The 14,631-nt window shown below is 37.7% G+C and overlaps 1 long non-coding RNA gene across 1 annotated transcript; it reads right to left on the bottom strand.

Moving 5' to 3' along the window:
* Positions 1-273: 273 nt before the first annotated feature.
* Positions 274-14,625, bottom strand: LOC125485480. Its single transcript, XR_007264203.1, has 3 exons — positions 14,366-14,625; positions 8,464-8,592; positions 274-4,174 (listed from the first exon to the last, which is right to left on the bottom strand). It is a non-coding gene; the product is annotated as an uncharacterized LOC125485480 (long non-coding RNA).
* Positions 14,626-14,631: the final 6 nt, after the last annotated feature.

The raw sequence follows: 14,631 nt of genomic DNA, 5'->3' as shown, positions 1-14,631 counted from the left end.
TTCCTTTGGGAAAAGGAATAAATATGTTAACATAGCATGTGTACTATAAAATGTTTCCAGAGTTATGACGGTGATGATATTGGAATACTTGTGTAAAATTTGTGTGCCAAAGTTCAGCAAAATGCACTTTAAAAATAGCAACAAATCCCGATTTAAACTGCAGAGTGATACTTCCTAGAAGTGAAGTTACAGGAAAATGCAAGTTTTGCAAATAGGCAAAGGCAGTAACTATTTTTTTGGACAGGAAAAAAAGAACTCCAACAGAACCAGAGATGCAAAACACCATATATATATTCCAAAACTGGATGAATGTACATCAAATAACAGTACATCATAAATTAGAGACAGTCTGAAACACTATTGTATGGTTGAACATGATTAAAGAAATCAAAAAGATCCATATGTAATAAATACAAAAAGAAAACTGAATTAAATAAGATGTACCTTAATATGCATACTACACAGTGTGCCCAACTACAAACACAAAACTTTTATTTTCTAATGTTGTAACACTGAGGGATCCAAAAGACATGGATGGAAATTCCCCATAAATTGCATTGTAAAGAAATATATTCAAAATTCAATGGAATAGGAATTCATGAATTCAGCATGCACCCTCAAGCAACAATTTTATATTTCAGATCAAACAAGCAACTTTTAGCCCCTGTATTTGATGCATTACAGTTTCAAAAATATGCATTAAAAAGTGCAACTATAAAACATTTTCTAGCACATGTACATATGGCTCAGTCTTCTCTAGGAGAAAGAAAATCAGAATCCATGGTCACAAGAGGTCAGTAGTGTCAATATTACAAACCCCAAACCAAAACAAAGACTGCTCAATCTGTTGAGCATATTTCTTTTTCCCAAGAAAATTATGAGTTTGAGATTTCTTGGTAAGGCACACGTCACAATTCAGACGCTCTGCTTGGAAGTATTAGAACAGACTGTAAGACTAATATAACATACACACACATCATCTTGCTGCATAGCTAGTTTCTCCTTTGTGTATCACCAAATTCTTAAATGGGAAAATAACAATGCGTTTTACAAACATGAGTTAACAGTTGAAACATAACTATCAGGCACAGTAAAACTATATGCAAAGTTCACAGTCTTCCAATGGTTCCATTACCAAGGGTATGTTAGCAGCATTTGTGGAGAGCTGACAGACCATGTACCAATGTTCTGTGTATGCTGTGCACCAAGATGTTTTCAATGATGAATACAGATTGCTTTCAACTAATCCATCTTTTAAAAAAGTCAAAATATTATCCAATTCTTTAAAAGAAAATCTATAGCTAGCCAAAAGCCTCAATTACTTCATAAAAACCACTTGGAATTCAACCAAAAAAATCCCCTTCACCTAAACAAATGTACAAAATGAACAGAAAATATTTTAGCAGCCCAATTGTATTGAAATGTTACATTTGCTGTATTTACATTAAAAAAACAATTGAGGCTATCTACTAAGCCTAATATCATAAATGAATGAATACTGGCCCATTACCCATCTCAAAACAAAACTGCCCGGAACTTCACTTCTATATACACTTCTTCCCCAGGGTACAGGGCTAGTACGTTAATACACAGCATTCCTGTCACTAGTGCAGTATATACAAATTGCCATTTCTACACAATATCCTTGGTCATTGTTGTCTCTTGAAATTCAGGTTAGAGAATGCTAAAGAAAAGAAGCCAAATTCTTCCAAAGTCTCACGCACTTGTTGACTTCCATTTGTACTAAATCACAGTTCTGTTCATTCCACCTTGCTCTCAAAATGGAAATTTAGTGCATTTCATAATGTAAATTTGATAATTGAATTATTTGTAGCAAAAGTTTATTTTCAGCCTATTTGAAACTTCCCAATACCATTGGTCCCAGTCAAATAACAAATCATAAAACAAGTAGAGAAGCTCAATTCTCAAAGACAGAAAGGGATTATTGAAATTAGTTCAAGAATCAAAATGCAATATCTTCCTCGCAGAACTAAAGTACAATGAAATGACTTTAAAATGTGCATTAAAAGTGGCAAGATTAAAGGGGCAAGTTCAGTAAATGGATAGTCTTCAAAAGAATTATTGACTTAAATTTTTCAGCTACACAACCTGGAAAACTAATCAACTAAGCACTTTAAATGTTGCAGAACAATGTGTCTAAAAATGGTAAATTCACTGAATTTCAACCAATACAACAAATTTAAGCATAGCTGTGGTAAGCATTACTTAAGAGTATACTAAAGCTTGAACTGTTAATATACATTCAATCAGAAAACAAAAGATATAGCAGTTGTGCTTATGGGAGAACACAATCAATAGATAAGCTGCAGGAAAGAGTATCAAATATGACTAGAACATAGCTGCCCTTGTACAGATTGCTTGGGGGGGGCGGCGGGGAAGATATCAACATTTCAGCGATAACTTTACCAAAAATGTTGTACAATAAATGAGCTAGTACATGATGAAACTGAATAATAATTTAGGATGCTCAGCACTCATCACGCAGTGTTACTTCAGTTAAAACTAAAGTTCACACAGAAAAGGGTAAAAATAATCCCATTGCTTCTCCACCTTAGTATGCCAAATGTGCAGCTTTATGTAAAATAAAACCACAAACAAAATCTTAACATCAAAGTCTTCTGGGATCATTTAGATTAAGGATTTGAAAGCACAAAAATTAAATCATCAGCTAGTAAAGAATACCCTCAATGTTGTCAGTAGCCTACAAGAAAGTGGGCAACATCCAACGTGAGGATTTTAACTTTATGGTTCAACTTTTGATTTTATTTTGGGCCTAGTGCTAATACTTAAACATCTGTTCAGTTACACATCTCCAGACAAGAACTTTTTTTTTTCAGAATCTGTCGAACTGCAGCTTGAAGGGCCATCAAAACAAGAGTGTTGCGACACATTGTGACAATTATAAGGTACTACTTCAGTTCTCGGCTCAATGTTCCACCTGGGGAAGAGGAGGTGCAGAAGTCTTCTGCCTGTAAAGAAGTAGTCTTCCACATCTGGGAGAAGTCTCAAGAAACTTGCATATTAATGCATGAAATTACAAAAACATATCTTGCAACAGTGCATCTCCCCTCTCTATTAGCAAAACAAACCCCTTCCAGTTTTGATCTTGCACGCATTCTACAAAATCACTTGGGCTGAAATTGAGCAAGGAAAGCAAAAACAAAATAATACAATACACACAAGTCACTTCAAATTATGCAGATTTAAACAATGGTTCAGAATTTTCACTTTGCTGTGTTGTTAACTTTGTACATACAGAAACTTCCAAATCATTAGTTGACTTGAGATGACCCAGCAAGTGTCTTGCTGCAATCTACCATGTTTGATTTTGAAAAAATTCCCACGTCATATTCCAATAGTGCATTATTTGTCTAGTGGACAGCATTCATGATATTGTAAGATAATCCAACACTATGCTGTGACATTTCAGAGCTCTGTGTAAGGGGCACTTACTTAATGCCTCTCCCATGCATGTATGATTTTCACAATATTAACAATCAAGGTCCTGCTGCAGGAGACTCTAAAGCAATCTAGTGTTCAAACAAAAGATTTACTAAATGTTACAAACCAAGCATAAAAGGTTCCCAACTTAAGTATTGCTTGCCACAGCTGTGCAACTGAAGACCAAATGGAATATAAAGAGACTATTGGAAGACTGATGCTAGAAGCATTACCACAGGTCATACAATTTATTGCTCATTTTTCAAATTAAAGAAAAAGTTCAATAAGAGTTATACATTTTCCCAGAAATGTCAATATCACGTACCAAAATCTATTTTCGCTTTGAAAAAAGTTATAAACAAAAAATGATGGCCCCAAACTCAAATTATTAGTGCCAAGCAATGTAGTTATTGCAAAAAACAGGAACACTTGACAATTCAAACAATACAATTTCAAGGTCATAATCAAAACGGAATACAAGGCATTTTGTATGTATGTGTATATATAGTTTCTGCTTACAACTGTGTTTGAACAGAACAAAAAAACGTAACCCAAAAATGAATAGTAGTGTTCTATACATGTAGACATCACAGCTTATTTGGTGTGGATCTCAAACTTCAGGTGTTGTTAGATCTCGAGTGGGCCAGCTGGTTGCCGCCAAAAAATCAACTTGGATACAGAAAGAACATTCCATTCACAGCTTTCAATGGATCTAGGGTCAAGAAGATACAAAGCAATTGTTATAAAACATATTTGAACAACTAGAATTATCAACAGGCACTTGGAATAACAAAGCTTGCAGATGATCTTTTAATGGCTGTTCTGAAAGTTGGTAGAACCACTTTCTTCTTCAGCAGTAACCTTTGCTTAAACAAACAAACAAACAAACACACCGTCTTTAAGGTTGTAAGTTAGAAATGAGACTCTCAAAAAATAAACTTGAGTTTTTAATAAATTGTACGCTCCAAGACTATGTCCAATGAACCCTCTGCATAATCTTGATTTTTTTTTTTTATTTACCCTAAATGTTAATACTCTAATCCAGTAGGCAACACATCTAGCAGAGGATAAAAGTTAGCGAACCATATGAAATCAAAGTCAAAAATATTTCTTAGAAGCTAGATATTATTCAAAGCAAGGTTTCCCTATTGAAGGCAAACTTTCCAACTGTGCACATATCTTTTGCCCCTCATTATCCCACATTACTATAAAGGACAACACTTCAAAAGTATTCCTTTGGCTGAGAAGCACTTGAAGACATGGGTGCTCATGAAAAGCAGCATTAAATACAAGTTGCTTTTCCCCTGATTTGTACAAAATAGTGCTTCTGAATGACAAGATCTAGAGACCCAACAGTGTTGGTACTGAACCTATGTAGCTGATAGGAGTGTGTTGATCTTGAAGCTTGCAAGATTTTTTTTTTGTGCTAGCTTGGTGACACTGAGCTTTCTTGGATTACAAAGTACAACTGCACACTCCAGTGCAGCAATTTGGGCATTTGTAAGTGCAGGCACTTTGAAGACAACAAATACAAACAAGACCAGGTTATTTAACTTTAGATTACTTCAAAGTAAATTGAAAACATTTTGCGAATGATGAGTCCTGGCTTAATGCTAACATTCTTGCTGACTCAAAAGGTCACAAGCTCAGGCCTCCCTCAAAAAGTACACAAGAGCTAGGGCAATGAGTAAAAAACATCACATTGAACCTAAACTGTTTCCCCTACATCCCACAAAAGGATCACAAGAAATAAGAGATGTAGGCCATTCAACTCAAGGCTGCTCAACCATTCAATATCACATTGCCAGTTTGACTCCACTCTCCTGCCTGTTCCACCAGAAGCCTCAACTTCGACATCAACTGAATATCTAACTCAGCCTTGAATATATTAAATAACCCAATGCTCGCTGCATTTGGGAGGGAGAAGCATGTCCTAGAGATTAATGACAATTGTAGAAGAAATTTATCCTACTGTCTTGAATGGGAAGACCTTATTTTAATGTCAATACCAAATCTGAAAGGGCTCTTTGTCAGAATCAAAGTGATTTCCGAAGAAGTGTCATATTGGACTCGAAACATTATCATTTAAATTTTTTAAATTTTAAAACCAATTTTGTTCACAGATGCTACCAGACCTGCTGAGTTTCTTCAGCATTTTCTCTTTCGATTTCAGAATTCCACCAACCCTTACTTTGAAATTGCTCCCTTGTTTATTTTTAATTCTTTTATAGGATGTGGTCATAGCTGGCTCGACAGCAGTTATTGCACAGCTTTAAAAGCCTTAGAAGGCGACTGTGAGCCGCCTTCTTGAATCACTACAGTCATTGTAGTGCAGGGACATCCACAGTGCTGTTTGGAAGGGACTTCCAGGATGCTGACAGTGACAGCGAAGGAGCGCTAATATATTTCCAAGTTAGGAAGATACATGGTTGGGAGAAGAACTTGCTGATGGTGGTGCTCCTCTTGTCCTTCTAAAGTGGGAGAGGATATGGTTTGGAACTTGTTATCAGAAGGAGGCTTGCTGAGATGCTGATACACACTGCTGCGTCTGGGCATTGATGGTGAAGGGACTGAATATTGAAGGTGGCGGATGTGGTACCAGTCAAGTAGGCTGCTGTGTCTTGGATGGTATCCAGCTTCTTGAATGAACATCACTCATCCAGGCAAGTGGAGTGTTTTCCATCAGTCTCCTGATTTGTGCCTTGTGGGTGCTAAGCAGGCTTTGGGGAATCATAAGGCAGGTTAGTCGTGGAAGAATTCTCAGTCTCTGAACTGCTCTTCCATTTATATGGCTGCTCCAGTTCAGTTTCTGGTCAATGGTAACCCACAGGATATTGATAGTGGAACATTCAGCGATAGAAATTTCAATGAATGTCTAAGGGCACCAGTTGGATCTTAAATGGCAAGTAACGTTTGTGCCACACAGCGCAAATCATAATCTTGTCCCAGATCTCACGGCATAAAAGACAGCTTTAGCTTTGAGTCACAAGTGGTGCTAGAGTATTATGCAATCATAAGTGAATACCTCTGACCTTCTGATGGAACGAAAGGTCAATGAAACAGCCAAAGATGAGGAAAGTATCCAACTCTGAGGAATTCCTTCAGTTATCTCCTTGGTCTGGAATGACTGACTTCCAAATCACCACAACCATCTTCCTCCACACTAGGTATGGACCAGCAGGCAGTTTTCCTCTGAATTCCTACTGACTAATTTTGCTGGGGTTTTTTGTTGTTAGTTTTCTATTAAGTTAGCTTTTCATGTATCTGATGCAGACTATAGTTAGTGGAATGCACATCTGCTGGAGCTATTATAGCAAGTCTTAGCAGAAGTGATGTAGAAGAAGTTGGAGCAAAATTTAAATACCGTACAAACATTAAAAGATATTGTGCCATCAAAAGTTAGCTCAAAAAATTGTACAAGTGCACTGGAAATTTGTAAAATAGACAAAAGGCTATTAATAACACACAACAGCTCAGAAAATCCTTGCAGATACTGCATTACAGACTGCTTAGTTGATTGCTAAAACACAGCAATTGACGCAAGAACAAGAAAATCTGAAAAAGCAATTTCATCTATTAAGAGAGAGAGAAAAGGGGGTTTTCATTTGAGCCGAGGGAGATGCCTGTAATTCAACACTGTAATGTTTCAAAGTGGGCAAGCAATAATCTTGGGCCAGACATTGGACATCAGGGTTCATATCTCCCAAATGCTTCGCCAGCTAAAGTCTATCAAGTGATTAAAAAGATTGAAAACAGTCTACCCATAGGAGGCAATAATCATTTCAGCAAGATAGTGTAGAGCAAAAAGAACAACCCACAACTAGAGTAGTTAATGCCGGTAAGGTTAAGGGTTGGGATAAGGAGCGTACTTGAGCTATTAATCACAAATAAAACTGCAAATTAACAATTAGGATATTGTGAAGTTGGAGAAGAAATTTAACTCCAAAAAAATTAGTCACGTTTTTTTGCTACTTATTGATAATTTATCTATTGACAATTTTGCATTGATTTTTGACCTTTGGCATTTCTCACACTAGAACCTTTCTAGAAAGAGCTGACTGCACCACATCGTTCTGCTGAAGGGAGTGAGAAAATGACAAAAACAAAATCTGACAAATCATTTATGCCAAAACTCAATAAATCTCAAACAAAATTCATGATAACCATTTAAAAGTATAAACAAACATCAGAAAACATATGCCTGAAACTTTGGTAATCAGTGTGCTAGAGAACCCATCGCACAAAAGAAAGCAAAGTATAGTGGTCAAAGGAGTTATTTATAACATTAAAATCTAACGGTTTCATATAGTTTTCAACAGTACCATTTAATTTCCTATTATCATGTTCTTCCCTTCTCTATAATTATAAACCTCTATATCCACAGTTGTGTTTTGCCTATACTCATTGAAGCCAACTACATGATCACAGGCAGCTGTACTCTAAACGGTGTTCAAAAATAAGCTTTTAAATGCTTATTTCGGGTTTGTAAGTCAATAGTTTTGTATATTGTAATTTTTCCATTGATTTCATCAGCCTGAGCTTAACTGCGGTACTCTTTTTGTGCACTGCCAAAGTCTTGTGCACCTCTTCTCTCCTCTCCAGCATTTAACTCAACTTGACAATACCTGCAGTCTAATTTAAGGTTCAATCCCATTCCTCTCATGGCACTTCTCCAGAACTGTTTGTCAAACAGCTTACTAAACAAACTACAATTCCTGTTGAAATACTTACATAAAAATGTTTTTCAAACATAGCTTCACCTCTAGCTTGCAATCCTTTCAAAATTCTAGCCAAGCAGAAGTACAAGTCTATGTGTAGCTTAATTATAAAAGTCATAAATTTAGATTTTCTGACTGGTTAGGTTTTGCCTTTATTTAATAGATGCAGTGCAATAAATTTGCTTTGAATGCCATTCAATTTACCAAACAGACATTTATTAAAAGAGTTGTGGTTCAATCTGTTTGCAAGAAATTTGTGTCTTCCTTGTAGTTACATATTTACCTTGTTCCACTGGCAGGTCTCATTGGGTCATGTACTCTTTCTTGTCTAAAGATCCACTATGAGGGTGATTAATGCTCCTTTTTTGTGACATACTGTTAGAGTGCTGCAGGTATTGGAAAGGTCCTTTCCCTGTATAAAATGTAAAATAAAACATCAATAAAGGTAAAATCAGAAGAATTCCCTTTTCTAGTCCTTTATAGCAACACACCCACATCATCTGAGAACCCAAATATAGCAACACAGTGGGTGTTGCTACAAAATTTGGCCCACATTTTTAAACTTGGCTCTCTCATCCTCCCTCAACTTCACCCAAACATGCCACAGAAACCAAACAGCAAGCAATGAACATTCTAGTTAGATAACAGCAGTCTCTGCACTACAAAAGTTTTTATTTAAACCATGGACTGTTTATATACAAGCGAGACATGTAGGACTGCATTGCTGGATTTAACAGGGGTTGATGTGCTTGGGCAGTGGTCTGAGTGGGGTAGATTAATACAGGAGTAAATCTTGGGAGACAATTCCTCAAATAGGTACAGCTGTGTGTCACAGGAGCTACCACCTCCTTCTTGCCCAACAGCATTCAGCGGCTATCACTGTATAACTCACCTTGCCTCTGCCTTCCCCCTGCTGCATGTTGTATTGCAGTGAAGATGGGATTGGGGTTTTAACTTGTCGTTATTTGATTGTATAAAGGGCCTGAAATAAGCTGTAGGGCAAATGGGGTGCCTGATGCCTTGACTGCCCACCGTGATGCAGAAGTCAGGTCAGGGTTGGGTGGGAAAGCCACACGTTATTAAAAATTGAAACACCTCCCTTCAAATATGCCAGCTTTTTTTCGGGGGGGGGGGGGGGGGGGGGGGGGGGAGGTGGTGTGGGTGGGGGGGAGCGGGGATGCTGTAAAATCCAACCCATGATAAAAGTTCCAAAACATTTGGGGGACACAGCAAAAGTTTACAGTTAACACATTGGATCAGTACTAAATTTAGCTCACTGGGAGTAATATACTTGAGTTAAGATCATGGGTTCTAACTTCACCCAAGACCTGGCATAAAATCTAGGCTCACTTTTCAGTCCAACATTGAGGATGGTGTTGATGAGGTACTAAACCTCGAGTGGATGCAAGTAAGATCCTGAAAAGCACAGGGAAGTTGCCCTAGTGTGCTAACCAATGTTCACTTGTCAATCAACCGCTGAGGTATCGCTTTAAAGTTTATAGCACTTTGGCAAGTACAGATTTGCTACCACATTTCTCTGTTAAAGTGGCTAAAATTTAAGAAGTATTTAATATTAGAAGTTCGCAAGTAGATATAACAAAACACCAAACAAACAAACACTTTTAATCACTCTTAATTTTACAGAACAGTTAACACTTTACTTTCTATTTCAGTGCTGAGTTCGGTTACTCATTTCAGAGTTCAAGCTTAAATAGATTTTATTAACTGATCCGTTTATACACAAAATCTCAACCCTCACATGACAATGCATCACAGAGATGGAATTACAGCCATTAAATGAATCTCCTGGCACAAAGTGTTTAAAATAATAACATAAAAATAAAAGGACAACACATTTTGGATAAGTTCTCATGTGGATGAGGAAGGATAATATACCACTTCATCTGACAATAACCAATCCAGACAACATGGTTGAGGTTTTAATCCTAAACCTGCATGCTGGCTGCTGATCTCAATCAGAGCACTACTATTCCTAGATGAGGGATGGCAAGGAGAAAAGTGATAAACATTGTTACCCACTAATCATCTTGCTAAGATAAATTTTGTTAGCCAGGCACAGAATCCTACGAGGTTCTAAAGAACTACATGCCTGTGTAAGCAAAGCGTGAAGAAATTCCAAAACAAGTCACAATATTTGACCAAGCCTGGATGCACACCAATGTGGAGTTTGAGCCAAACACTGCAGGCACCATTAATCACGTGGGCAGTTAACTAGGAATTTGATGAGAACCCAATTCTGACCTCAGCCAGGTTACACCCATAATCACTTTCAGTGTTGCTGGGTAGCTTAGTCACCAATTCTGCTTTCCTAAGCGCACTCAGTTAACCCTCTCCGAACTTGACCTCATCCGTTTTTCTTATTTGAATAAAAATAACCGGGAAGTAAATTACATCAGCACACTTGCAGCTTCACTTGTACCATGATATATGATAAATGTCTGGGGGCAGGGGCTGCTTCTTTTGATCAATGACCAGTTAAGGAAAACCAAGAAAGGTCAGGTGGAGATTGAACTGAGATCCATTTTTGTTTCAGCTGTTCACAACTCTTAAACACACAGTCTCTTACCAGCAGAGACTTGTTAATTTTATCCAAATTAGAAGGGATACAGTTGCTTCTGACATTAGATTTGATTTTTTTTTTCAGTGTTATGCTTAAAAAAATCACTTGAAATACCCTGAGCATTATGACAGTTCAGCATGAACATTGTACTTTTACAAAAGATTAATTATATTTATTTTGACAGTGAGGTTGAGTCAAGGGTTCTCGAGTTAGCTGATTATAAAGAAAGCGGCAGTTAGAGACCTTTATATTTTCCTTCCAATTTTTAGAAAGGGAAGAGAAAACAAGTAAGCCATCTGTACTTATTTCAAAAACATCTCACTTGCCGACTGAGGACTGGAATCAGTTACAAGCGCTGTGTCATAGTTACACGAATCAACTCCTACTCAATGTACTACTTAGAGTACCTTCCTCAGAAACACTGGGTCATCCAATCACTATTATTTGACTGAGACTAAATTTCTAATGCAATGCTGGAACGTTTCAAATGGGCAGGTTTACAATACTGTAGGTTTTGTCCAAAAACATTTTCTTCCCCAGCAAAACAGTTTGAGCAATTTGTTCTAGGATGGTTGCTCGCCCAAAACTTCCTGATAAATCCTTAAAATTCAACAACCTTCTTAAATGCAAAAAACTTTTGACTAACCCTTACCGAGCTGTTAGAAATACAAAAAAAAATTCAAGTACTAAAATTATGGCAAATATTTTTTTTCCAATCTCTTCCAAACATCAATGTATCATACACAATAAACGTATGCCTCAAAGCTGCTTTTAACTAGTGGTATGTGCTTATTATCTTGGAAACGTCCCGGTTAAACGTTGCGAAGGTGTGAACAGTTGCTGAGCAACAATTATCACTTTTTCATAGACTCATCTGACACAATCTCTATGCCCTGTATGTGTCCCGAGTAACATAACCACAAAACAGCAGGAGAAATGATTATGTTAAAATTCAGGACAGCAAGATGTCATTAGCATCTGATATGCCAGGTCCCTTCTCTGGCTACTATGAGCCCCGGCATGACTACTTGTCAGCCTTCATTGTCATCAGTGCTGGCAGCCCACAAAGTGCAAGACTGCAAGTATGAATAAATTGCATTAAATTAAAAGCCACAAGCTTGATATGCCTCTACACTAGCATTAAAGTCTTGTCAGGCATGATCCTTTAAGCAGCTGGTTTTACTTCTCAGACATCAACCAGCTTCATCAAGCAGTAAGTCAGGCAAGATGGAACGTCATCACCTTAACGGGGGCAACTGATACAAAAGCAACAAGAAATGACTGGCACCAGAACTTTCCCGTCTCCTCTGGGTGAAAGAAGTGTGATGAACAAGCAGTGATTGGAAACATCATGGGCTAATCAAGTTTGCTGAGTGTAATGCATTTCCCACGTCACTCCTGATCTTCCATCCAACACACTGCTCTACCCCAGAGAACGCCGTCACCGACCAATAAGACCTGCTTGTAATTCAAAGTGCTCAAAGACACGAAGTTTGAAGGCATTTAGTATTTTCCATTGCCTACATTATCAAGTGTAAAATGAAGGCTGGATCAGTGACACCTTCTCATTCAAAATCCATCTCCACTGGAAACAGAGTAAAAGATTTATCAAGGTAATTATTCCTATATCTTGCATGCTAACAGTTTTCAATCCTGCAACATTAACAATGTGGCATATATTTAATCTGGCTGTTGATGCTACAAAATCTAACCTGAACCTTCATTTAATCTGTCACATTTGCACATCAATGACTGACTTCAAACACAGCTAAAGATCAGTTTGAAGACAAGTTCAGGGGAACCATAATGAGGTTGCTGGTCCAAAGCAGATGGTGTTGTCAGAAGTTCAGCTCATGTAAACCCTCTTTCATTCTGTAAAGACGATGTTCTGTTCAAATGTTTGTTCAAATAAAGCAATATAGAGTGAAATTTTACAAAAAGATAATAAAAAAACAAACATAAAATCAAAGTGACTAGTGCATAGCTGGTAACTGAAGTTAGTTTGCCATAAATATATCAGCAGCTAGTCATTTTTCAGTAATTATACATTCTTTTGGAGGTGTATGCATCTTTGTTTACAGAAAGCAGAGGAAAGAGTATCTGATAAATAGGGTTATTAATTTTAAAAATATATATAAAGTTATTAGTCCGCAAGGCAACATAGAAACTTCAAAACTGTGGTGTTTTGGGAGGGGCTTAAATGAACATCTGGATCCAATAAAAATATATCTCCACTTTCCATACAGATGGCCATTTTAAAAATTTAAACATTAAGAGTCATTGGATTTTGAACAGTGTGGAAAAAATCCTTCAGTCTATCATGTCTGCACCAGTCATCTGGCACCTATATATTCTTTTCAATCTCCAGCACCTGTTCTTGTATGCTGTAGCATTTCTAAATAATTAAATATCTTAAGTGTTCCTCCCTTTACCACCATTTTGGGCAGTGATACCCACCACCTTCTTGGTGAAAACATTTTTTCCTCAAATCCCCTGTGCCCAAAGCTACCGGCCCTTGTACTAAAGGGGAAACGTTTCACTCTATGCACCTTATCCCCGCCCCCTCACAGCAGACTGAATGCAGGTGCGGAGCCATGACAGAAACCAGACTGAGGTGTTATAAGTTCGAAGGAAAACAAACCCAGCCTATTTAGTCTCCCTTCATAGTTGAATCGTTCCAGCACAGGCACTATCCTGGTGAATCTCCTCTGTACTGTCTCTACTGCAATAGTATGGGGACCAGATCTGCACACCGTCCTCTGACTGTGGTCTCACTAATATTATGTACAGCTCCATCATAGCCTCACTGCTCTTGTATTAATGGCCTTTAGTAATAAAAGCAAGTATCTCATGCCTTTTTAATCACTAACTACCTGTCCTGCTGCCTTCAAGGATATGCACACCAAGATCTTACTGATCCTTTGTACTTCCTAGTGTCCCATCATTCAATGTGTACTCCTGTGCCTTGTATTTTGGGAGGACTAACATCACCTCATATTTTTCAGGATTAAATTCCATTTACCGCTTTTCAGACCATCTGCTCAGCCTGTCTATATTGTCCTGTAGTCTAGGGTTTCCTGCACGCTGTTTACCACACTACAAATTTTCGTGTCACCTGGGAAATGACTGATCATACCTCCTACATTTATATCTATAAACATAACACACAGTACAAACAGCAAGGAATCCACCACTGAACCATGCAGCACACCAATGGGTGCCAGCACGAAAACACCCTTCGACCATTACCCTCTGCTTCCTACCACAAAGCCAATTTTGGATTTAATTTGCTGAACTGCCCTAGATTCCATGAGTTCTTAACTTCCTAATCAGTCTGCCGCGGGAGACTGTCAAAAGCCTTACTGAAGGGAGCACTATCCTCACCTACACACCTAGTCATCTCAATAAATTTAAATCAAGTTCACTAGACACAAGTCTCCCCCGATTAACCTACGCTTCATCAAATGGAGACTAATTCTGTGTCTCAGGCTTTTTCTAATGGATTTTCTACTACGGCAATCTAATGATATAATGAAATAAAACATTTTTAAAGTATTTAGACTTCAAGAATGTATCGACAGTAAATCTGAAAAACGACACCTACCTTCTTGACTGATATTAGGGTCTCCACTATTACTGGGTCCACAATTATTATACAATGAGGCAAGATCTTGTGGGCCATAGGACTTCAAAAGTTTCAATACATTCCAATGTGAGTCAACTCCATTTGAATCCAACGTTGATCCGGACTTGGATGGTATCCCAGAGTTTCTTGCCTGAACAGAAGGCATTTCTGGAGATAATTTCACATTTCTTCCTTGCACACCCCTCCTAGCTCCAAATGTAAGGTGATCATTCCTTAAAGGACTG

Source organism: Rhincodon typus, chromosome 19 (assembly GCF_021869965.1).
Source record: "Rhincodon typus isolate 14 chromosome 19, sRhiTyp1.1, whole genome shotgun sequence".
Taxonomy (NCBI): Eukaryota; Metazoa; Chordata; class Chondrichthyes; order Orectolobiformes; family Rhincodontidae; genus Rhincodon; species Rhincodon typus.
The sequence above is the reverse complement of the archived record's forward strand: the minus strand, read 5'-3'. Positions and strand labels throughout refer to the sequence as shown.